At 45.1% G+C, this 27,161-nt stretch overlaps 1 long non-coding RNA gene across 1 annotated transcript in view; it reads left to right on the top strand.

Moving 5' to 3' along the window:
• LOC146027223 (uncharacterized) overlaps nt 1–27,161 on the top strand; it is a 74,860-nt gene that overhangs the window by 31,493 nt on the left and 16,206 nt on the right. The window lies entirely within an intron of this gene.

Below are 27,161 nucleotides of genomic sequence, written 5' to 3'. Positions count from 1 at the left end.
CATTTACTATGTTTTATCCTAATTTATAATGACGATGATATTAAATCTCTCTAAGCCGCGGTAAGTGATTGCATTTGAGCTGATTTAGATGACATTGTACAATTCTCCCCATCCAATTCAATCAGAAGCCGGCTCCACAAGACATTCTGATAGTTCTGTTTGAAACTGATTAACACATCTCTTATTGCAGCAATTCTGAGAGGCGATAAATGGAAGTTTTTAACTGTAATAAATCTGTCATCATTTTTCTGCTGTTCCCCAGGAGTTATTGCTTTGACCTAGAGAGGAAGAGGGGAATGAAGTGATATTAAATTCCAACCTGTCTCTTCTCCAGAATTTCTTTTTTTGAACCCCCCCCCCCAAAAAAAACCCCCATAAATAAATAAAATAATAAAAAACAACGTAATTTTTTTTATTTTTTTTTATTCACCACTTCCATATTCCCAATGGGTTCAATTAAAATATATAAATAATTAATAAGAATTTATTAATTAACTATATTATATAATTAACGATGCGCACTCCCGCAAGTCAGTAACAACCCCCCTCCCCGTCATCTGAACATGTATATATGTCTGTATCGTCACCGATGGCATGTTCAGCATGAGGTCTGGTGACATCACTGAACGATTTCATAAAATATATTGTTCAGTGTGTATGGGCTAAATCGTTCTTCCGGGTGCACCGCCGATAGAATTTTTTGGCAATGTAACAAGTTATTGTCATCACATAAGAAAGATCAGGAAGTAAGATACAAACAGTAGCAACATGAAGAATCAGCTACACGGGGAACAATGATAAATAATCCGGTATATTGACCCATTTACTGCTGGGTTGACCTGCAACATAAACTCATATTCATAGTTCATTATTGTATGTGCTAATATATTTCCCAGGAAGGAGAAAATGTGGCGAAGGATAAAGTGTCAACCAATGGGTTTCTGTCATTTTATATCCTGTGTTTGAAAAATGATAGAAGATGATTGCTTGGTACTTTATCTCTCTCTTAGTAGGCTAAGTACATCTCCCCCCAAGAGAGAAACATTTACTGTTGTAGTGTCTCAGTCACTGTAATGTTCTGTGTCCGCTGTGTTGTAATAATGTGTGCCCTATGTACGGCGCTGCCCCTGGTAGTACACGGACACCTCCTCTGCTTCCCTACATCCCAGCTGTATTGTGTACTGAGCATTGTGCTGCTGTTACCTGTGCTGTTGTAGTGTCTCAGTCACTGTAATGTTCTGTGTCCCCTGTATTGTACTAATGTGTGCCCTATGTACGGTGCTGCCCCTGGTAGTACACCGACACCTCCTCTGCTTCCCTACATCCCAGCTGTATTGTGTACTGAGCATTGTGCTGCTGTTACCTGTGCTGTTGTAGTGTGTCAGTCACTGTAATGTTCTGTGTCCCCTGTATTGTACTAATGTGTGCCCTATGTACAGTGCTGCCCCTGGTAGTACACGGACACCTCCTCTGCTTCCCTACATTCCAGCTGTATTGTGTACTGAGCATTGTGCGGTTACCTGTGCTGTTGTAGTGTCTCAGTCACTGTAATGTTCTGTGTCCCCTGTGTATTGTACTAATGTGTGCCCTATGTACAGCGCTGCCCCTGGTAGTACACGGACACCTCCTCTGCTTCCCTACATCCCAGCTGTATTGTGTACTGATCATTGTGCTGCTGTTACCTGTGCTGTTGTAGTGTATCAGTCACTGTAATGTTCTGTGTCCCCTGTATTGTACTAATGTGTGCCCTATGTACGGCGCTGCCCCTGGTAGTACACGGACACCTCCTCTGCTTCCCTACATCCCAGCTGTATTGTGTACTGAGCATTGTGCTGCTGTTACCTGTGCTGTTGTAGTGTCTCAGTCACTGTAATGTTCTGTGTCCCCTGTATTGTACTAATGTGTGCCCTATGTACGGCGCTGCCCCTGGTAGTACACTGACACCTCCTCTGCTTCCCTACATCCCAGCTGTATTGTGTACTGAGCATTGTGCTGCTGTTACCTGTGCTGTTGTAGTGTCTCAGTCACTGTAATGTTCTGTGTCCCCTGTATTGTACTAATGTGTGCCATATGTACGGCGCTGCCCCTGGTAGTACACGGACACCTCCTCTTCTTCCCTACATCCCAGCTGTATTGTGTACTGAGCATTGTGCTGCTGTTACCTGTGCTGTTGTAGTGTGTCAGTCACTGTAATGTTCTGTGTCCCCTGTATTGTACTAGTGTGTGCCCTATGTACAGCGCTGCACCTGGTAGTACACGGACACCTCCTCTGCTTCCCTACATCCCAGCTGTATTGTGTGCTGAGCATTGTGCTGCTGTTACCTGTGCTGTTGTAGTGTCTCAGTCACTGTAATGTTCTGTGTCCCCTGTATTGTACTAATGTGTGCCCTATGTACAGCGCTGCCCCTGGTAGTACACGGACACCTCCTCTGCTTCCCTACATCCCAGCTGTATTGTGTACTGAGCATTGTGCTGCTGTTACCTGTGCTGTTGTAGTGTCTCAGTCACTGTAATGTTCTGTGTCCCCTGTATTGTACTAATGTGTGCCCTATGTACAGCGCTGCCCCTGGTAGTACACGGACACCTCATCTGCTTCCCTACATCCCAGCTGTATTGTGTACTGAGCATTGTGCTGCTGTTACCTGTGCTGTTGTAGTGTCTCAGTCACTGTAATGTTCTGTGTCCCCTGTATTGTACTAATGTGTGCCCTATGTACAGCGCTGCCCCTGGTAGTACACGGACACCTCCTCTGCTTCCCTACATCCCAGCTGTATTGTGTACTGAGCATTGTGCTGCTGTTACCTGCAGGGGCGAATTTAGGGGTCAGGCCGCCCCTAGGCACAACATTTTTGTGCCCCCCCCCCCCCCAATTTTAATGTAATCATATATGTATATACATTGTTATTTATATATATATATATATGTCATAAAAATGTAACTGTAGCCCACCTTAATATTTTTTTTAAGCACTCTGGACTGCTCACTGTACGGAGGACTCGGAGGGAGGGAGGCACTTATTAGTACAGTGATTAGCACAGTGTCTCCGTCAGTCTCTCTCTGGCTCACACACTGTGATGAGCACAAGGAGGATCTGCGCGCCGCTCAGCTCAGCTGCTGGATACACAGCAGCCAATAGACTGTGTGTGTGTGTAGAGTAGCCAATGGGTGGAAGCCAGCAGCAGTGAGTCTGAGCCATTTCCGGACGCGCAGGTGGACAGTCGGACCCAGCCACCAGAGGTGATGTAATGTGCATGGCAGAGTGGGTGGGCAGTGGCGGGTAAAGAAAGGGGTGTTGAGCTGCGCTTGGTATAACTTTGTAAAAAGTGAGGTAATGAAACCTGTAAAGTTGGGTGAAAAAAATGAGGGATTGGTTGATCTAGTACAAAAAGATTTAATGTCTAAAATACATATAGCCAGAATACATTGATAATTCTCTAAAATCACATAAAATTTATATCTCACCAACCAAACTGGGGAAAATGTATGGCCCGGAGAGTCCCAAGAGTCCTGTATAGGGCTGAGATGTAAATCGTCCTGTATGGAGCTGCAATGATATGCCCAATTAGAGCAGTAGGGAGGGAGGACCAGATGTAAGAATAAGGAGCGGCTTAAGTTGACACGGATTGCCGACTCCCTCCGCTGGATGGACTGGAGCGGGATGGGTCCTCTACCTCTACCTTACTGTAGGAATTTGTAATCCAAATGGAACCAGTGGAGGTGGTATTACCGGACTGGGATCTGTGCGTGGCCCAAGGGGACCCCCAGGTCCTGGTGAGGCGTGATGGTTGTCTCCAATGTAGCAGATGGTGGGGAGGACTTGAAGATGTTGATAAGGAGCGGCCCAGGATGGCACAAATAACCGACTCTCTCCGCTGGATGGAATAGAGCGGGATACAGTCCTCGACCTCAACCTTGCTGCTAGGACTTGGTGGTCCAATTGGACAAAGGGTGGTAAGTGTGTGCACAAATAAGCACTTCCGGGTTCTTTAGGGGTACCAGTTTGGTATTCTGGAAGGAGATAGAGACCTGAGTCCTGACCGGTTTCGCTGCTCCAGGCAGCTTTGTCAGAGGATCAAGTGTCTCAGTCACTGTAATGTTCTGTGTCCCCTGTATTGTACTAATGTGTGCCCTATGTACAGTGCTGCCCCTGGTAGTACACGGACATCTCCTCTGCTTCCCTACATCCCATCTGTATTGTGTACTGAGCATTGTGCTGCTGTTACCTGTGCTGTTGTAGTGTCTCAGTCACTGTAATGTTCTGTGTCCCCTGTATTGTATTAATGTGTGATCTATGTACAGCGCTGCCCCTGGTAGTACACGGACATCTCCTCTGCTTCCCTACATCCCATCTGTATTGTGTACTGAGCATTGTGCTGCTGTTACCTGTGCTGTTGTAGTGTCTCAGTCACTGTAATGTTCTGTGTCCTCTGTATTGTACTAATGTGTGCCCTATGTACAGCGCTGCCCCTGGTAGTACACGGACATCTCCTCTGCTTCCCTACATCCCATCTGTATTGTGTACTGAGCATTGTGCTGCTGTTACCTGTGCTGTTGTAGTGTCTCAGTCACTGTAATGTTCTGTGTCCTCTGTATAGTACTAATGTGTGCCCTATGTACAGCGCTGCCCCTGGTAGTACACGGACACCTCCTCTGCTTCCCTACATCCCAGCTGTACTATGTACTGAGCATTGTGCTGCTGTTACCTGTGCTGTTGTAGTGTCTCAGTCACTGTAATGTTCTGTGTCCCCTGTATTGTACTAATGTGTGCCCTATGTACAGCGCTGCCCCTGGTAGTACACGGACACCTCCTCTGCTTCCCTACATCCCAGCTGTATTGTGTACTGAGCATTGTGCTGCTGTTACCTGTGCTGTTGTACTGTCTCAGTAACTGTAATGTTCTGTGTCCCCTGTATTGTACTAATGTGTGCCCTATGTACGGCGCTGCCCCTGGTAGTACACGGACACCTCCTCTGCTTCCCTACATCCCAGCTGTATTGTGTACTGAGCATTGTGCTGCTGTTACCTGTGCTGTTGTACTGTCTCAGTAACTGTAATGTTCTGTGTCCCCTGTATTGTACTAATGTGTGCCCTATGTACGGCGCTGCCCCTGGTAGTACACGGACACCTCCTCTGCTTCCCTACATCCCAGCTGTATTGTGTACTGAGCATTGTGCTGCTGTTACCTGTGCTGTTGTAGTGTCTCAGTTACTGTAAGGTTCTGTGTCCCCTGTATTGTACTAATGTGTGCCCTATGTACGGCGCTGCCCCTGGTAGTACACGGACACCTCCTCTGCTTCCCTACATCCCAGCTGTATTGTGTACTGAGCATTGTGCTGCTGTTACCTGTGCTGTTGTAGTGTCTCAGTCACTGTAATGTTCTGTGTCCCCTGTATTGCACTAATGTGTGCCCTATGTACGGTGCTGCGCCTGGTAGTACACGGACACCTCCTCTGCTCCCCTACATCCCAGCTGTATTGTGTACTGAGCATTGTGCTGCTGTTACCTGTGCTGTTGTAGTGTGTCAGTCACTGTAATGTTCTGTGTCCTCTGTATTGTACTAATGTGTGCCCTATGTACAGCGCTGCCCCTGGTAGTACACGGACACCTCCTCTGCTTCCCTACATCCCAGCTGTATTGTGTACTGAGCATTGTGCTGCTGTTATCTGTGCTGTTGTAGTGTCTCAGTCACTGTAATGTTCTGTGTCCACTGTATTGTACTAATGTGTGCCCTCTGTACAGCGCTGCCCCTGGTAGTACACGGACACCTCCTCTGCTTCCCTACATCCCAGCTGTATTGTGTACTGAGCATTGTGCTGCTGTTACCTGTGCTGTTGTAGTGTCTCAGTCACTGTAATGTTCTGTGTCCCCTGTATTGTACTAATGTGTGCCCTCTGTACGGTGCTGCCAACCATTTGTGTTGCCTTATAAATATAAATATATATATATATATATATATATATATATATATATATATATATATATATATATATATATATAAATAGCCCTGCCTGCAGGAGAAATTTGTAATAATAATAATAACAGATACATCCTGTATTACAAATAACCTGGTCAATAAAAAAGTTGAAATTTTTCAAACCAACTGGAAAGTTAATTGAATTCATCAATGGCCTCAAACATCTTCTTAGTGGGACATGAGTCTGGGCGGGCGTGGAACCCATTAATAGTACAATATATAATCAACATTGTATAATGAACACGTATCGTAACAAACTCCAGACCCCATGGTCACTTCTGTTGTGTCGATGGTGACATTTTATCCGATATAAAAATCCCTACAGCCCATTTGGGGCAGGAAGCGGCTAAACCCCTCCCCCAGATAAAATGTAGTAAAACAAATATTTAATTCTATGAATATATGAATGAAAATAACAATAGATCAGAAAGAAGCCAGAACTTTGTGGGCTCTGCGTTTCCAGCGAGCGAGTGAGCCAGCCGGCTGTAGAGTTCCAATAAGGAGCCCACATTGATGGAAAGCAGCCTCCGCATTCCTCTTGGCAATATTCCCAATGGGGAAGCTATTTCTCTCTCTGCTTTTCCTTTCAGCCATGAGTTGTGTGCTGCCTATCATGAAAAAGTCATTACGCTCCTGTAGGACTGGGACGGGATGAAGCAATGGATGCTGTTCGTTTTCTGTCACCTGGAAGTGATCTGGGGAATTGCGGAGATGAAGGCAGCAGCCGCCTCCTGCAACTCTATTTTGATTATTTTTCCATGTTAGATGCGTCCCTACATTTGCTTCCAGCACCCCAAGACTAACAAAAAAAATGCATTACGGAGTGATAAAATATTTGGCACATACCCAATGGTCTCTTAATTTTTTTTTAAATGTGTGTGTGTATATATATATATATATATATATATATATATATATTACTTGCTTTACTTTGAGATCCAGACAATGAAAGCAGTGGTTCCACACACATGTGTCTGCCCTCTGCTCCTGGCATTGCCTTTCCGCGTCCGGCACCACAGGGACAACTGCTGAATGTGTTACAGAAAACCATCCATCTACTTACTAAAGGTCAACAATGATGGACTGGAGCTGGGTATAATCCAGCAGAGCCATACGAGAACCAGTAAGGACGCCATGGGCATAATGACTTGTTCTTTAGGAACGCTGTAGCTAAATCCGGTGTGATCGAGCACACGTCATAATTGATTGTAAGGCTACGTGGACAAGTTCTTATGTGTCGTACTTCTTGTAATTACCGGGGTTTCCTTAAAGCGTTTACACAGTGAGATGTTAGATCTGGGTAAAATGAATTCTCTGCAAAGATTAATTTGTACTGAATACGGCGCCAGAAATAGGCCGCAACCTGACGTATTGCTCTGCAGCCGCTAAGTGGGGTCCCTTTCCAACATGGCCGACAAGTGATGAGAGCTAGCACAGAGTTGGAGCTTCTGGATCACGTATAAACTATGTGAGGGGCCAACGGCAGTGTGTTACACTGCATGCAGAGGCGCACCATCGGTATCCCACAGAGAAAAAAACGCACACATTGGCCCACACCAAAAAATATATATTTATACCACATACAGAACGTTGACTTCCACAGGAAAAAAAAAACATAGATTGGCCTCCATAAAAAAACGATAAAATAACGATAAAAACTACTTTGCTCTCCATAAAAAATACAATTACATTGCTCCCAACTCTGGCTCTGTGGTACACCTTACAACATCGCTCTGTGGTACACCTTACAACATCGCTCTGTGGTACACCTTACAACATCGTTGTGCTGCAGAACACTTGTTAAGCCGGGCCTACTGATAAAATATTTGGCACAGCACAGTACTGCTCAATACTGGATCACACGCCTGCCATAATGTGATTGGGGTTACATAATACGTACTCTGCACCTATGGATTATCCATTATCTATAGGTTGTAGTGGGTAGGTCTATGGTGTCCTAATAACACTGTGGGTGGCACTGTAGAAAATACTAAGGCCATTCCAGGCTCCATGCTAGCCGGATGCAGGGACCATGTGGTGGTGTGGACCTCAGGGCTCTGCTTACACACCCATAGCTACAGCTCTATCATCACAAGGTGGTTGGGGCTGCCCAGCTGGGTGACCCGTAAATTGCGTCCCTCTGATCTGCCCCTTGGTGTGACAAGCAGCATACCCGCCAACAGTATCGATTTAGCCGGTACAGTACCGTTTTTTAACAGCCTGTACCGGCTACAACCCTCTGTACTGATTGTACCGGTTTTTAGCTGCACAGCGCTTGACACAGGAACCTCCTCCCGCCTTCACCTCTCTCTCAGCGGAGGAGGCCATGGGGACTCTGGGAGGTGTAGTATCCGACACCACCAACTGTTCAGCCGGGAGCTTGAGGGGGAGCCGTCAAAAAGGACTACAAATCCCGAGGTGTCCCACGGGGGAATGCGGCGGGCCCGCCTCCCCCTGCTCAGGGTGCTCAGGGATAGGTTGCGGTGGGATGATTGTCCATCTGTGGGGAGTGCGCAGGGACAATGAATCACCGAACACGGTGTGCAGCAGAAGAGGAACGGCGTGGGATATGGGGCAGGGCAGGTAAGGTGATTTGCACGGGAGCTGTGTGACACGTGCTGCTGCCCCGGAATATCTTCCCGCTTACATACAGAGAGAATGTAAGGAGGGGGGTACGCTGGGCACTTATCAACAGGAGCAATGCTGTCCCCTCAGGACAGTGCTGGGAGCAATGTGCAGGGTCGACCATTACATACCCTCCAACTGACTGTTCCATTGAAAGTATAGGAAAGGGGGCTTGGTCACGCCCCCTTTCCCAGCGGTCACACCCCCTTTACGATTGTATACCAATTTCTGCCTCTCAGATGTTGGAGGGTATGAAGCAAGTGACTTCTGGTTGCGGGGTAAAGAGTCAGTACGGAGAAGCTAGGCGATGTGGGGGCTGGCATCCAAGCAGAGAGTGAATCACATACACCGGATATGATGAAGTCTTGGTCTTTATTTTGTAGCAGGTAAACAGCATACCAGGTAATCAGCACAGGCAAGCATGGTTACAGCATTGCAGGTGTCACAGCATAGTACAGACTCCTCAGTATGTTACAGTGGTCTCTACCGTAGCCAACACCCCTCCTATAACATAATCTCCTGCCTTGTAAACACTTATATCAGGAGAGCACAGGTGCTGCTAATCAGCCCAACCCTGATCACATCAGTTTTCCTGCTGCTGCTGTTGCTGCCCTAAGGTCAGGACCGGATCCTCCACATTACCTTCATGTGGAGGTATGTTGTCCCTTGCCACAATATATATATATATTGACACTTCTCTTTTCAAAACAGAGAATATGAAGCCCAGAGCGTATCAGCATGTGCACAGCCAGATTAATGGAAAGTATATCAGTATATTCCAGCTTCATGCCTCAGAAAAAACGAAATCACTGTCTGCCCTACCTACCGTCTGTGTAAGTACAAAGGAAGCTCCGACGACATCTGAGCGAGAGGAGCGTTTCCCATCAAGCAAATTGTGCGGAATATTCTCTTTGAGAAACTGAAAGATATTTTGATCCAATATCAAAGAAAAGGAAAGTTCTGCGCCTTTCCTTGGGCTCAGGATTGTGCATATGAATTGCCTGTTGGCCTGGCATTATTGGCATAACTAATCTAATGCAACGCAACAGGCTGGTGAGACATTTCCACTCTCGTTAGTATGCAAACCGCAAATGTAAGACATATTTACTTAGGGAAAATAAGGGAGAAAAATATTCTAGTTAAAAATGACTAATCGTTAAAACATGCCGTCCGATAAAATGTACTTTACGGGTACTGATAGGGGGAAAAATCTAACAGAAATACGAATGACTCTAAACAGATTGTTTAAATTATAAATCCTTTGCTTAATCCCAGGGATTATTCAACAAAACCTACCTTCACTCTACCATATTTACAAAGTCTGTTGTGGATTACTTACATCGCTGGTAAGACCTGTTTTAAATTTATTGCTTTCATTTACATTAAATATTAAAAGGCTCCATTTGTACCAGCACGTGTATGTACATGAATTCTGCTTTCACCGTATCTTTGAAAAGTTAAATCTTGTGATTTACGACCACATCACACACAGAGGGAATCTGGTGGACACTGATAGAGATAACATCATGTATCTGACTTTCCTTCAGTCTGTGTAACATGCAAGTCTGGTTTTGAAGGAGATAATGAAAGGAAACCTGTAAATATATTTTATTTCTGTGTAGATCTTGTGAAACCTGAATGCTAAGTGAGCCTTGCATTTTACTTTTTGCATACAGTATAATTTGAGAATATCTCTAGTTTGCAAATAAGTTGTTTCCAACTAATACTAAAATGTGTGAAGTTAGGGGAAATAAATGACAGAAAAAATCGCATATACCGTTATCCTGCTAGCAGATGCGAAACGCGCTGTTTACTTACACTCCCATGATCCTACGTGTGAAGTAAAAATGCTTTTCTCATTTGCCCGAGCTCCCATGATCTTATGCAAAGGGGCGAAACGCGATGTTCATAACAGTTTCAAAAAGAACACTCTCCCTTTGTTGATCCTTTTCTCATGTTGTACATAGTTACCAATCGTATGCAAATCGTATGTAAAATTGCATGCAAGATTTGCATATGATGCGTTCCGCAGGGAAGTGCCGCCATGAAACGACACAAGTACCAAAAATCTAATTATATCTGGAAAGTGGGTTGGTTGATTTAATTGCATTAATCAGTGTCAGCGATGGGCTGGGTGGGTGGTACTGGACTGTGATGTCACACTCATAGTATACTGTATATCATCAAACTAATTAATAAACTGTATACTGTTTTGCATTTAGCAAGTTATGGCACGGTAGCTTACAAAAGGAAGCAGATGGAACTCAATGAAACGCGTTGAGTTAGAGTTGGCTGGAGGATTTGAATGTTGGATATCGTATAGGTGTATTGCATGAGGATGATCGATCCCTCTCTTGTTAGTTATTGTTCATCCATCTTATCCTACTTAATTTTCTTGTTTGTTTTCAGTCCGTCTGGTTCAGAAAGTTCAACTATAGTATATAATCTATCACTGATCTGGTAGGATTGGTTACATGAGAGACAAGATTGATGGAAACCTGTGAGCAAGGATCTGTGAGAGAGTGCTGCTGGCAGGATGTCCAGGAGAGCCGAGATGGCCTTCAAGGAGCATTCATCCTACAAACCTACACCTGTGAGCTGTGTGTGTGGGGGTGCATCAGTTTTGGAGCATGGAGACTTTTTTCTATATTTAATGTAGACCTTATGTATATACAAGACATTTGTAGCTACATATAAAAGCAGACGTAATAACCAGACAAAGACCCGAAATTGCTCAATGTAGAGGAAATGTCACACGCCGCCGCGGTGGTACACGGCGGGTACTGTACTCACCCATCCGTGTCCGCCACCGGCTGGTGTGTGTTGGCCTCCATGTCAGGTGAGGCGGCAGGCAAAGGTCCGGCAGTGTTGGAGGGCAACATGGGAATCTGCAGCGTGGTCCCGCTCTAAGGCTATAGATGCCGGGAGACCAGTGCCGCCATCTTGCTTTAGGGCAAACAGGGAATTGGGCCAGGTCAGGTATTCTCACCTGTTTCACTGTGACAGCCAATGGCAGCCGCCCTCTATGCATATAGGGGATCTGCCTCAGTGTCAGTGCAAAGAGTCTTCTGTGCCGTGCACTTCCTGGAAGGCTCCTGACTCATTGTGCCCTTGCTATTCCCGCTGTGTCCGTCAGCTTGCTATTGGCCATAGACCCCATCGATTCCTTCCAGTCACGCTGGTCGCCAGCTTCTCTCTGGTACTCTTAGGTGCTACCTCCTGGATTCCTAAACTCTGGTCCCGCTCCTGGAACTTCCAAGAATCCATTTCCAGCATCCTCAGGTCTCAGCCATTCCTCATAATTCTTTCAGTCACCGGATCCACTATTGTTGCCATCTTCCCACTTCTTTATCAGGACATTCCTCATCATTGTTATCTGGACATTCCTCATCATTGTTAGCTGGGTATTCCTCATCATTGTAATCTGGACATTCATCTTTATTGTTATCTGAATATTCCTCATTATTGTTATCTGAACATTCATCCTTGCTATTTACTATTATGTTGCCTGTCTTTTTCTCAAAGAAGTATTTGAGTCCCTGTATGACATCATTTATTAAACCCGCTCATTTAACCCAACTGCTGCTGCCTCGTCTCCAGTTCCTGAACACCACACGACCCCATCAGAACCTTTAACCATGACAGGAAATTAGCATTGAGCTCAGGAAAAAAGCTAAAACTCTGCAACATTCACAATTCTAACTGACCTAGTGTCTTTGCTTGGCTCTTGCACTAGCGCTGTCTGTGTAATGGGCGGATCAGTGAAGTCAGAAAATCACTACAAGTATTAAGCATGTTGTAGAACACACACCTGAGTCCGGTGGGAAAGCAAAGAACGCAGTATCAGGTAAATACAATGTGTAGGTCAACAATCAATAGGCTGCCACCATATGGTCGACACGCTTAAAGGGTCAACGTGTCTATGGTCGACATATAAAAAGGTCAACATAGGTTTTTTTTTTTTTTATTGGTTAGATTCCAAGGAAATGCAATATACTAATTGGTGGTCCAAGTTCTAAGTTGTCGACACTGACCCCAAACAAACTTGAAAAACTCTTGCCGACCTTTTCTGCTTTGATCTTTTGCTTGTGTCAACCTTTCTCCAGTGTTGATCTTGTACATTTTGACCTTTTATACCACACCCAAATTGAAAGACATCCATGGTATGTACAGTGGTCACAGAACGTAACCACTGCCGGCTGTATGCGGTGGTCAACGTATAGATTGGCAGAATTATGACCCACAAAAATAACCTCAACATGGAGAAATCTAAACGGCTACTATTGAATTCCTCATAATATTTTTTGGGACCCAGCCATATTTATCAAGTGACAAAATGGCTGCCAAATTGTTTTTATACAGTCGGTGACCTTAACCACTGAGCCCCACATTCCCAGATAAACACTAAAAGTCACCGACTTGGAGAAGAGTTGAAGTACCTGACATGGGAATCTGGGAATGTCTCCGGCTAGATTTAGAGAAGAAGAAAAAAAAATAGAACAATTCAGATTTGGCTACATTAAGGAACTTGAATTCCCGCTGTAAACAGATCAGAGTCTAAAGGTCTTTGTGACACAAGTCAAAACATTGGATTCAGCTAATTGCTTTTAATTGATTTCCATACAGCATAAGTGGAAGCTGGGAAGAGTAACTGAGATACTGGAGCGCTCACATGTCAGAGGATGTCAGGAAACTTGACCTGTCCTCTCAGAGATGAACAAAGTACAATTAATGGCAGCTAAAATAGCCTACAAACTTATTCTAAAATAAGACAACACAATCAGTGACCTGAAGGCTAAACACAGCGGCCGGGACGTGGGACGCTGTAGTCTACTGAGCAATTAATAGTGCTCAGTGTAGTAAAGGGGTCTCTCTCTCTCTCTCCCCCGGAGCAGTCTGGGAAAGTTACCAACACTGTCTTTAGTCCAGATGGAAGTACTAATGGGGTCTCAGAGTATTTCCAATTAAATATTATGCTTGTTTGGTAGTCAATCGTGGGACTTTGAAGCATCAATGAGATGGCAGCATCCACCGGCTGGCAGGTGTCACAGCGACAAGCACTCTGTGAACATGGCCCCTCCACACAGGGGTGCCGGGAAAAAATAATACATTAATGAATGCATGTAACTATTTGTTCATTTTTTAAATTTATTGGGTTCCAGGCAGCGTCTAGTCATTAATTTGCAGACCAAAACATACAAGGGGTTAGATCATAGAGGTCTCGTCGTCTCCCGTTTTTATTAAAAAAAGCAGAACTGTGGCCAAGTACTAGGAACACTAGTGCAGGATGTGACAAATAATTTGGAATTGTAAGACTTTAATTCCCTGTTAGATAAGTCTCTATGGGGACCACTATGTTGTCGGGTTTGTCGCATTACGGAGTTTGGTGCTGGCAGCTAAGACCAACTGAAGATACGGTTAATCGTATCGAAGTAGCTAATATCTGCCAAGCCAAAGAGGGTGAACGGTAAGTCACCCCCTCAGAGGTTACTGTTTTTACCCTTTAACTCCAGCTGATACAAAAAGGCCCCTTAGGGTTTGCAGTATCTACGGGTGCCTACACAAGGAAAGATTTAAGGCACGATGTTGGCTTTCCCAATCGATCGGAACGACCAATCGTTCTAATCGTTCCGTATATCATTAACGATCGTTAAGATTGGTCTATGATCTTGCATGCATGCAGGAAGATCATAGACCAATCTTATGCGAATTGTATCAAACCATTCCGTGTGTATGTACCACCGGTCACTGCGATATCGCGAGCAACAGCACTATGGGAAATGTATCAGACAAAACAATAATTGCGCTTTTCTAGATAATAAACAGGGGAGGATAGAATCGCTATCTAGGGCCCATTATCAAGCTTTTTGTTGAACACAACGTTATGTGAAGGAAACAGCCAATCTCTATGGCAGGGGCACTGTAGAAAGGTCTCAATAAAAGAATAATGTTTCATGCAGCAAAATTAGCATTATTGCATTCAATTTATGCACATTTTTAGAGTGACCTTAAAGTCCAGTATATTAATGATCCCTTTACTCACAGTCTCTTATGTTGAGTCCAACATTCTTTTTATGTAGCAAAATACAGATGAATCATACATTCCAAAAGGCTTGGCCCCCAAAGCACGGAAGCCCAGCTGGAGGCCATATATTATATTATATATTATATGTATCATATATTCCCTACATTAAAAAACTGGCACCAAATCTTAGCCTATTTGCTGGGAAATCCATTAAATATCCAACCTGTTACACAATATAACTGGACTGAATTGATCTGAAAGTGCCTTATTTATCATCATTTGTCGAGTTTAAACCACACGGCAACAACTAGAAATATCCTCGGGAAAAAATGGCAACAGAACAATTTTATAAATTGTTTTAAGTGTTCTTATACAGGAAAGACATTGAACAAAACATAGATTTAGGCTGTCACATAACGGACATAGCAGCAGAAACTCACAGGAAGTGGTTTACGTAGGGAGCTAGAGGTATCAAATGTATCAAATCCTTTTTATTAGGACTTTCCGGAATTGGAAAACCAGTGCAATGTTTCTGTTTATTTAGTGCAAATGATACTTATTGCACTGGACCCAATTTGTTGCATAAACTCACCATCGGTAATCTTTATGCCCCACACTTTAACAAACTTATTTAAACCTTAAACATAACTTAACACTAAAATAACGAGACAGACACAAGTGCTGGCGTTTCAAAATATGGGGCGAAATGTAATAGGGTGCGTTTTTTTTTTTTTTGCGATTTTTCCCGCAAAATATGCCGTTTTCGGGCATTTCCCGAAAATCGCATATTTTATAGGGTGCGATTTGCGGGAAAAATCGCATTTTTTAAAGGTGCGATTTTTAGTTAGACTAAAAATCGCATCCAGATGTTTTCCCATTAAAAAGGATAGAAGTCGCATATTTAATGGGTTGCGATTTTTAGTAAAGCTTACTAAAAATCGCAAAAAAAATAGACCAGGTTCTGCCTGGCGCTTTTATCAGAAACATGCACAGATCATTGAGATCTGTGCATGGTTCTGTTGTAAAAAAATAGTTAAAACAAAAAAAAAGAAAAAAAACGGCGTGCGGTCCCCCCCCTAAGCATAACCAGCCCCGGGCTCAAAAAGCCGGTGCTGGTATCATAAAATCAAAGGAACAATCAAGTTGGGGTTCCCTGGATTTTATAAAACCAGCACCAGGCTCAAGGTCCGGCGCTGGTTCCCAAAATACGGGGGACAAAATGACTAGGGGTCCCCCGTATTTTAAGAACCAGCACCGGACACAACCAGCCAGCAGGGTAATGCCACAGCCGGGGGGAGACTTTTTATACAAGTCCCCCCGGCCAAAGCATTAACCCCCTGGCTGGTCAGCATGGGCAGGGGTCCTGGGGAAGTGGGGACCCCCCCAATGAAGGGGTCCCCCCCCTCCAGGACTTACCAGCCCATGCTGATAGTCCGGGGCTGTCCCCGATGCCCCTGGGCGGTGGGCATCGGGCTGATATTTGGTGTAAAAGAATAGATAAACTATTGTTTTTTACTGTGGCACTACAAGTGCCAGCAAGCCTCCCCAGCAAGCTGGGACTTGGAGAACCACAAGTCCCAGCCTGCTGGGCATTAAAGGGCCCGCTGGCACTTGTAGTTCCACAGTTAAAAAAATAGTGCACAAAACACACTGACACACATTTTAAATAAAACTTTAATACACACATTACACACATACTAATACTTACCTATCTTCTTCCCGTAGGTAGCCCTGGTCCTGATGTCCTCCGGTCCTGTGTCGGCGTTCCTCTTCATGTCGACGTCCTTCTTGAAGTCGACGTCCCTGTCGGCGATGGCGTCCGGTGTCCGGGTCCGACGAAATCCATGGAGGAAGCTGTGGAAGGAAACCATACTCACCTGTCCCAGCGCGACGTAGTCCAGGTAAGGGTCTTGGAAAAAAAACAAACCGACACCCGAATCCAAGCGGACACGACGGAGACGCACGTGTGTTTGTTTACATCGTGCGGCTCCGCCTCCCGAATGCCGCTATTGGCCGCCTTGCGGCCTAGCGGCTCCTGATTGGCCGCTAGGCCGCAAGGCGGCCAATAGCGGCATTCGGGAGGCGGAGCCGCACGATGTAAACACCGTTGCGTCTCCGTCGTGTCCGCTTGGATTCGGGTGTCGGTTTTTTTTTTTTTCCAAGACCCTTACCTGGACTACGTCGCGCTGGGACAGGTGAGTATGGTTTCCTTCCACAGCTTCCTCCATGGATTTCGTCGGACCCGGACACCGGACGCCATCGCCGACAGGGACGTCGACTTCAAGAAGGACGTCGACATGAAGAGGAACGCCGACACAGGACCGGAGGACATCAGGACCAGGGCTACCTACGGGAAGAAGATAGGTAAGTATTAGTATGTGTGTAATGTGTGTATTAAAGTTTTATTTAAAATGTGTGTCAGTGTGTTTTGTGCACTATTTTTTTAACTGTGGAACTACAAGTGCCAGCGGGCCCTTTAATGCCCAGCAGGCTGGGACTTGTGGTTCTCCAAGTCCCAGCTTGCTGGGGAGGCTTGCTGGCACTTGTAGTGCCACAGTAAAAAACAATAGTTTATCTATTCTTTTACACCAAATATCAGCCCGATGCCCACCGCCCAGGGGCATCGGGGACAGCCCCGGACTATCAGCATGGGCTGGTAAGTCCTGGAGGGGGGGGACCCCTTCATTGGGGGGGTCCCCACTTCCCCAGGACCCCTGCCCATGCTGACCAGCCAGGGGGTTAATGCTTTGGCCGGGGGGACTTGTATAAAAAGTCTCCCCCCGGCTGTGGCATTACCCTGCTGGCTGGTTGTGTCCGGTGCTGGTTCTTAAAATACGGGGGACCCCTAGTCATTTTGTCCCCCGTATTTTGGGAACCAGCGCCGGACCTTGAGCCTGGTGCTGGTTTTATAAAATCCAGGGAACCCCAACTTGATTGTTCCTTTGATTTTATGATACCAGCACCGGCTTTTTGAGCCCGGGGCTGGTTATGCTTAGGGGGGGGACCGCACGCCGTTTTTTTTCTTTTTTTTTTGACAACCAAAATCGCATATATGAAAATGCGCACATTTTCAGGACTGAAAATGCGCACATTTTCATGACTAAAAATCGACCTAAATCGCGGCAAATCGCATTTTTTGCCGCTAATTCGCATCTCATTACATATGCGAATTAGCGTCTAAAAATGCGATTTTTAAAGGTGCGATTTCTGGCGAGTTTGGAACTCGTCCAAAAATCGCACCCTATTACATTTCGCCCATGATGTCGAATTTATTAGTTGACAGCTATAATTTGACTATAAAGGGTGGCAGCCCTAAAGAACGGTCATAGAAAAGAGAGAGGGGTAAGATGACATCACACCATTCATACAGTATATCATTGGTGTCCAACTCTCCCCTCAAGACCCACCCGTGTGGATGGTGCAGCCCATCCCCTGTCCAAGGGGCATGGGCTAGCGACATATAGATGTCGGGAGAGGGCACCCCACTATCTTCATATGATTTTCATTTAAACAAGACCGTTCTTTACTGCCAAAAGCTAGGCCCTAAGCGGCAGCACCACCACCACTAAACAACGCACAGGACTATTAACCTAACCAACTAAACAAGTCATCCAGAAAAATGGCCATCCCATCTGGACTCAAATGGACACCATCCGGCCTATACAGGCTGTCCCGCTTGTACACAATGCCATCATGCCGGATGACGCCCCTTCCATTCGCCAACAACCAACGCTGCACCACAGCATTAACCTTCTTAAGGGCACCATCCAAGCGGGGACCAGACCTGGCGTTCCTCCAGACCCACCTTGGGATCATTGAGGACCATACTAATTGACAACCAGGCGGGAGACTGCTCCCCCTATTTTTTCCACTAGAGATAGCAAAGTTGGGGGGGGGGGGGTGCAGGTGGTGGTGCATGCGTTTCTGCCCCTTTCTGCATGCATATATTGTACACACATTTATAGAATGCTGCACAATGGATTTGGAGAGAAATCCTCCTCATACCATATTTATGCACGTAACTTCAGGTTTCAATATACTGACATACCTAGGATTCGAACCTATAACCTGTTGAATTCCAGATAACACCCTACTCATTGAGCTATTTGATCCTGCATAAAACTATCAGATTTCAAGCTATATGAAGCTACTTGTGTCAATAACAAAGAGCTCTCAAGTTCAGTTCATGAATGACAAAAGGGGTTGGGGAAGAGGACAGGGGCATTCAGAAGATGTCGGGCTTCAAAGAGGAGGAGGAAATTCACAGGTGAAAATCATTAAAACATATTATTCACAAGTGCCGCCAACAGCACCCCCTAACCCGCAGCGCACTCAGTACCACCCTAGTTACGGCCCTGCATAAGCTTGGTGGTTGTCATGGGCCAATACTAATAATCTCTCACCAGGGTTTGAAACATCCGCCCAGCATGTGCTTACAACCAGCACTTTCATGACATTTTTGTGCGCTAATGTCATATTTCCGCCATTTCCTGAAATGCGCTTTAAACACCTGATCCTGCCTTTATATTCAACCTGTGCAAAAGTGTGTGATAAATCAACCTGTGCATAAACACTCAGGAGCGGTGACTCACAACTGCTTAACCGGAGAACTCATTAGCAGCAGGGAAAGTCATTTATCATCCATACTTTGTGAATACGGAGCGCGCAGTGATTAAGCAGCGTTGCAGCAGCTGGATCCAGCAGCCTAAATGCCATAGGAGAGAGCCTTCTTCCCTTGGAAATATCTTGTTATAGCGCTAGTTAGAGAGACACCTGTCTTCGACGTGCCTTCCTGGTGACATGTGTCGGCGATCCGTTTGTCCACCGCTTTTTCTCCTGTAGCCTTTTCTAAAGTAAACGAGGAAACCACCCACGGAACAGAGGTTTTTTTTCGATGTTAGTGGAAAATTGAAGCTTTTCTCTAGTATTAACGGGGGAAAAAAGGCTTTTAGACTGGAAAGCTATTCAATCTAATGTACTAAAAGCACGCGGCGCCGGAACACTTCTGTGAACTTGTATTTCTCCATTAAATATATTTGTTGTGTTGATTTGTATATTTTTTATGGAAATGAGGTGTGCAAAGGACAAGCATTAACTAATATTAGCTCTGCTTGCGCAGTCTTCAATACATAACAAAAGCATAAAGCATTGAGTCAAAAAGCGGTCGGCTTGACCCTTTTAGTCCCCATGGGGGTCCTATTATGTATCTGACTGCTAATCGTGTATTGTAATGCACTTGCTTATTTTGTTGATTACATCTTATGTCTAACAAAAATAGTTCTATTAAAGAATTCAAGATTATACGTTGCTACATATATTTAATTTCATAGAAATTATATTATTATTATTACGTTGTCTCTGGAATGAAAAATTGTAGCAATTGTCACCTGACTTGTAGAGGGGAAAAAACATAAAGAAGTTTGATAGGCTGTGGTAGCGAGCAGATAAATGCCGCCCACTGGACGCCCCCCGCCACCCGAATCCGCTCACTAGCATTCAAGCAGATTTTTTTCCTTGATAAAAGACAGTCTAGGCCTGAGATGTCCAAATTCAGGGCGGTGCGCTGACATCTTGTGATGTCGGCTGCCACCTCCCCAAGCAGACATCGACACGCAGGGGTATGCCCACTATTTTTGTGAGTACGCCCATGAAATGCTGGGTGGTCCCCTTTATCCACCCCCTGCCCCTTGAAGTGATGTTGTGCTTCAATGATGAGGTTGGTTGTAGGTAAAGGCGGACACGTTCCAGTCCTTGAATGATGACTGTAGTAGGTGACAAGTAAAGGCAGTTTAAGATTCTTGGACTACAAACTGGGTTGGTTCCCCCTTCCGCCCGCCTAATCAACCAAAAAAAAACATTTAAACAACTTACAGTATCTGGTGAAGGGGCTAAATAAATTAAGTAGAATCTGATTGGTTGTTATGGGCGACACCCATCTACATTAGAACTCCCATCTAAATTTTCCCGAATGACAGAAACTAGGTTTCTTATTGGATTATACATCATTGAGCTTAGGGCCTACTATCTTGTTATTTCTGGGAGGCGCCCAATTTTGGGTGAGGCATGTCTGATCCCAGGAGAGTAGTCCGCCCTGTGAAGAAGGAGGAAGAGGCATCTTGATGACGCGTTTCGCTGTAAATGGTGTTGTCATGGTTCTGCCCCACCCCCATGATAATTTGCCCCTTTTCGCAGTATGATGCCACGGGGTCTTCTACTTCCACACTGGAATTGTTCCTCACAAATTCGCAAGACAAACAATTTGTATATGCTAAGGTCTATAGCTGGATACATGGCATAAGATTATCTGTCCAATCTATCTGGTTGGAGTAAAAGTCTGGTAATGTCTGGGAGCAAATAACAATCAACCGCTTGCACCCAAAAGGTGGAAAATGGGCAAAAAGGTCCTTAAGATAAACTGGTTAAATCAAAAGGATTTAATCAATTTGTAGAAACGTAAATTTTTGCCTGTTTTCCAGTGTTTGGGAGCAAATGGTTCATTCATATTTGCTCCAAGACATTACCAGATTTTTATCCGACTTACAGCATCTCCAGAAAATACACAAAACATTGCAGTCATTTGTAATAGAAATATACAAAATAAACCTCTATGTCCATGGATAATAATAATAGGACAGTCCGATGAATGACAAAGTTGAAAAGGTAAAAACACATTGTTCAGTATTAAGCTGCATATCTGTTAAAAAGTAATAAAAAAGTAAAGTATAACCGTCCCACCCAAAAATCTCAGATACGAGCCAAACACATGAGACAAATTTCGTTATGGCGCCATAACTGACCCTGCACCTGTGTATGAATCAGTAACTATTGGCTGAAAGTAGAAATCATAATGAATATATCCAAATTAAACTTATGAAGACTGGTAACCATATTGGCAGGAAAAAAAAGGTCACATTTGAGGGTAAAGAAAGAATTTACCTATAATACAACAATACTGTCTGCACAAGGAAGCAAACATAGAATTTGGGCCAATATCAGCCCATAACATGAAATCATCCAGGCCTACATGGGGGTCAACTGCAAGCCTTTCTCCATTAGCTCATTGTGTATATGGCAGACAACAGCCAACCCATCACCATCAACTCAATTGCAAGGCGGGACCAAACGATAGGCCATAAAATAAAATCATCAAGGCTTTGATTAGGGTCAATGAGGCAATATGTAGTTGGGCTCAAACTGCCAGCCTGTCAGCATTAACTCAATATCTAGAGGTGGGAAAAACTGCCAGCCTATCACTATCAACTCAAAGTCAAGGTCAACTGATAGGCCATAACATGAAATCATCAAGGCTTAGACAGTGGTCAATGTGCCAGCCTATCACCTTCAACTCAATATGTAGATAGGGCAAATTGCCAGCCCATCATCATCAACTCAATGTCTAGATGGGGGTGGGGGTGCCAGCCTATCATCAACTCAATGCCAAAAGGCCATTAATTGCCAGCTCATTATATAAAATGATCAAGGATGAGATGGGGTCAAGTGCCAGCCTATAATCATCAACTCAATATGTAGATGGGGTAAGGGGGGCTGCAAGCTTATCGCCATCAACTTAGTATATTGATGGGGGTAGACTGCTAAACTATCACCATCAACTAGATGGGGACAAACTGTCAGCCTATCACCATCAACTGGATGGGGACAAGCTGTCAGCCTATCACCATCAGCTAGTTATCTAGATGGGGGCAAACTGCTAGCTTATCACCTTATACTCAATATCAAAATGGGACCAACTCAACTGTCAGACAATAACATGAAATATTCAGTACATGGGGTTCAGCTGACAGCCTATAACCATGAACTCAATGTCTAGAAGAGGCTAAACTTCCGACCCATAATAATCAACTCAGTGTCAAGATGGGACCAACTACCAACCAATAACATGAAATCCTCAAGACTTAGGTGGGGCCGAGCTGTCAGACTATCACTGTCAACTCATTGTCTAGATGGGATCAACAACATAAAGTATGCAAACACAATGACACACAAGAAGCTCACCTAGACCGGTGGTCCCACTGACCCCAGTAGGGTAGAATCAGTCTAACCTGTATATTGGCAAGGAGAGCACCTCAAGACTTACAGCAAGGCAGATACTGCTACCGTTCTTCCCCACAAAGAAGAAACCTATAAATAAATGGGAACAAATGCAGCTACAAGAGACATCCTGATGGGAATAGTACCTGTGATACCCCCACCCAGCCCTGATAGGATAAACTAAAGAACTCCATGCTGAAACGAATACAACCACAGGAACCATTAGTCCCTTGCTCCTAAGTGTGTGCTGACACCAGCCTAGAAGTGTTTATACAATGCAATATCTCCATTTATTCAAAGCAATTCATTTCTGTCCCACATGGGCATTGTAAAAGCCCTCACCATGCTGGCTGGCCACATACCAAATTCCTTCTTATTGCACCATTATACATATTTTAAGAATATAAAAAAATATTGTCCACATAATAAAATACATAAGTTTTGCCCTATAACTAATAAGTCAGTGTTGTCTCCCTAATAAACACTTAGATTTGTTTCCTGCTGTAACAGGTACGAGCTGTAGTATTTTGTCTGTTTGAACCATCCCTAAAAAATCTACCTTTATACTTCCAGTATGGGTTGGATTAACCCCTTTGAGGGTTTTGCGCTTAGCCTATTTTTGCACCTTCTGAGCTGATCATAATGGCCCTTATTCTGATCGGTGCGTACTTTTCCGAATTCTTTCGGATGGCGTTTTTTAGCCGTCTGCGCATGCGTGGAGAACGCGACGCACATGTGCCACGCATGGTCTCCGTACTTGTTCTCATTAATACCGTACAGAAATGTGCACCGCAATCACTCGGGCAATATGGGTGTGTTATGGGCGTCATGCGGAATGACACAGGGGCGTAGTTTCAAAGTGGGCTAAACTGGGCGGAAACATGGGCGGACACGGGGGAGTACACATATTTTGGTAGGCGTGCATTCGGACAGCACGCCGAATGCACGCGAACAAAAAGGGTAGAAATGTGCGGTGTCCAAAAGGCTACTATTGCTTTGCGGACACCACTCGGTCATGCGCTAGGCAATCGGAACGCCTAATCAGGACGGACGCACCTCAACCAATGTCACCTGAACCCAATACAATCACATACTTTACCCATTACTTGTTAATTACACGCTTCTCACTGCTACAATTGGAAGCATTGCAGCTTAAAGGGAACATTACATGCTGCACTTGTCACACACTTTTACACTGCAAATAATCAACACAACTTAATATTAATAATACTAATACACATGGCACTTCTGCATGTATCAATGAATATAGACATTTGTGGGGCCAAAATTACATTTATTAAAGAAACTTTGGGAAAAATTTCAAAAACATCCAAAATAAAATGGTACCATAACAGGAATAAAAGGAAATAATATAGAATAAATAGCCACAGCAGAATCATTAGGAACACATCAGGTGGCTTCACAACAAAAGTACAGCACCAACACTTCAAGTACAGCACACAGTAATGGTAGCCGAAACAGGGCAACAGGGGAACCAAACATGACATTTGAACCGCGGGCAAATGTGGTGACCCTCGGCACGGATTTTGACACAGTATGCTGACACACACAGCTCAATGGAAGATTTGGGAAGACATAACGGTGGAGATTATTGGGGACACAAGTTCATTTGCGAGCACGTTTGCCCCTGGCAGGCTCCTTGCCACGTGCAGCAGATCTTCGGCCTCGCCCACGGCCACGCTCAGATGGAGGGTCACGTGGAGCACATGCTGGGGAGGGGGGGCCTGTTCTTCCCCCTCTGGCAGCAGGGAGTGATGATGTTGGTAATGCACCAGAAACGGATGCTATCAGGACCCTATTGCTGTTAACTAGCGCCACCATAAGCTCATTATGGCGGAGGAGGAGGTCATTTTGCCGCAGGGCTTGATCAGCCAGCACCTGCAGGCTAGCAGCAATGGATTGCTGGGTGACAGCCATAGCCTGCAGGCTCCCAGCGATACTCTGCTGGCTGGTGGTCAAACCCTGCAGCACCTCCTCGGCCCTACGCATCCGCTCTGATGCAGAGTCTCCCTGCTGCACAATACTATCCAGCACATGCCCCCACGTGGCCAATTCAGCCGTGGACATTGCCGCCTGCTGCTGCACGGGCCTGCTACTGGGGCCAGGTGGCACAGACTCCACAACCTCCTCAAGAGATTCTTGACCAAGCGGTGGGGATGCTGTTGTAGGAGAAAATACCAATTACCACACATTCCATGCAAAATGCAAAACATCTACTTATGGCCTGGCAAATAATTACCTTCAAGCGTAGAAGCCATCACTTCCGCTGGGGACTCGCTGTCTATGGTGCTCACCCCCCGGACCTCCTCCACTGCTATGCAGCACTGTGCAATCTCTTCCAGGGGGGTGAGCTTCAGCTTGGCAGGCATGGGGCCAGCCCCAGAGGTGTGGCTGTGTTGCCACCGCTCGGTCAATTTCTTCTTGAGGTTGCCTTTGAAGTCGTGCCACCTGCAATCAAAGTGTACATATTAATACATGTAACTCCTCATGTTTGCTGTAGCACCCATTGCAATATGAAACATAATACAACATGTGCCTACTGACACCAAACTTACATTATATTCATTTTTAAAACCAACCCTTAGAAGATACAAAAACAGTCACCCTCCAATAACTATCAATTCAATGTCATGGCCAACATGTCTGTGCCTCCAAGCAACGTGAACACCCATTGCCCAACTCCATCTAATATTGAATGTAAACATTACTGGACTTGTACTACTCAAATGTAACACACATGTACTTGCCTCTTCTTAACGTGCTCCGTCTGACGAACTTGTGGAGCCACTGCATTAATCTCCGCCGTTATCTCCTCCCAGATCTTCCATCTCCTTGTGTGTGTCAACTTCACCGCTGGGCACTCTATTAAATCACGTGCCCGGGTCACCAGGATGTCAAGCTCCCGCGGTTCATATGCCATGTTTCTTGTGGTTGGTTCCTCTGTTGCCCCACTGCGGCCACGGGCACTGCCACTGCCACGGCCACGTCCACCGGTTGCTGTACTTGAAGTGCTGGGCTGGCTACTCTGTTGGGAAGCCACCTGCTGTGTTCCCAATGATTCTGCTGATGCTGAGGATGGGCCAGCTGCTGATTGGCCTGATGTTGATGGGCCATCTGGGTGCTCTGGGTTGAGGGGGACATAGGTGGTGTTGGCCTCCATGCGGGACAAGAGATTCTGCACCACCTGGTCTTCCTCTGACTCTGAGCCAGCCATGTTTGCAACAAGTGTTTGCCTTTCTATGACAACTTTAAATACTATTTCTGTAATTGGCGTTAATCAGCTGCAACCTGCGTTCCGTACGGCCGCGTCCCGTATGCCAGCGTCAACCGTGCGGCGCATACGGCCCGCCCCTTGATGTTGAAAAATATTTCCAAAAAACCTGGCAAACTCAGTAAGTCTGATTTATTAGCTACATGCAGATTCCTACACCAATGACCAAATAAAACTGAGGTCAGACATGAAATGTATATTTGAATGTACTTCAGTACTGTGCACTTGTTTGCTATGTAGTACAACTGACACTACCCATTCCATATGTCAATCCAGTCCACCACTTAGCCACAAGTAATCAGTGCTAGCATCCAAATCACATGTGAAAGCACTCCAAATTCAGGTTAGATGCTAGCTACTTTTCATTCCACCTCTGTAGTATGGCCCAGTAGAAGGTAAGTGTACACATGGCAGCATGGCCTAATTTTGGGAAAAGGTCTGCCACTATTTGCTATGTTTCTGCTGCATAGCTTTCATTATAAATTAGCTGTTTAGTACCTTGTGGAGTTAGGTGTAAGTGTCTAGTGATGCACACTATTTCACCTGTTGCTTATACCCATGTTTGGTGAATGTTATAGATTAGATAGAATGTGTTTCCATCTTATTTTACACTGTTTAGGATGGGTGTGCGATGCAATGGGTTAGCCGTATGTTCGGGCGCATACACGCTGTTAGTGTAAAAATGAACAATAAAGTTAATACCAAATATCACTCTGATCAACCAATGACAGCACATGATTGTTTGATTTGTGCCATTGCTAAGATGGCGGCTTATGGCAGAGCAGCACCTTTTTCGCCAGCAGAGCTGAGGACACTGGTCTCCGTTATGGAGACCAGGCTGGGGCGGGCGGGCCCCTTTATAACGAACAGGCAGAAACGCTCTGCCTATGCGGTGGCCCGCCGCCGGATATACGCACGCACCCAGGTGCGGCGGACCATCGCTCAGCTGGAGCGGCGGTGGTCCGACCTCCGGCGCAGGGAGCCAGAGAGGCTTCAATCAATAAGGGCCAGCATTGCTAGATGTGAGTATTTAAACAGTAAATGTGGATTTGGACATGATTGCTTACCTGACATTATTTAATCCACTAAGGTCAGCAGCCTGATCATGAGTTAAACATGCCATACAATATATGAGTGCTACTTCCTGTTTGACACCCTGTAATGGTCATAAAATATGTTATTGGGGAGGATTAATG

This window comes from Crinia signifera, chromosome 8, assembly GCF_055691185.1.
Source record: "Crinia signifera chromosome 8, ASM5569118v1, whole genome shotgun sequence".
Classification (NCBI taxonomy): domain Eukaryota; kingdom Metazoa; phylum Chordata; class Amphibia; order Anura; family Myobatrachidae; genus Crinia; species Crinia signifera.
The sequence above is the reverse complement of the archived record's forward strand: the minus strand, read 5'-3'. Positions and strand labels throughout refer to the sequence as shown.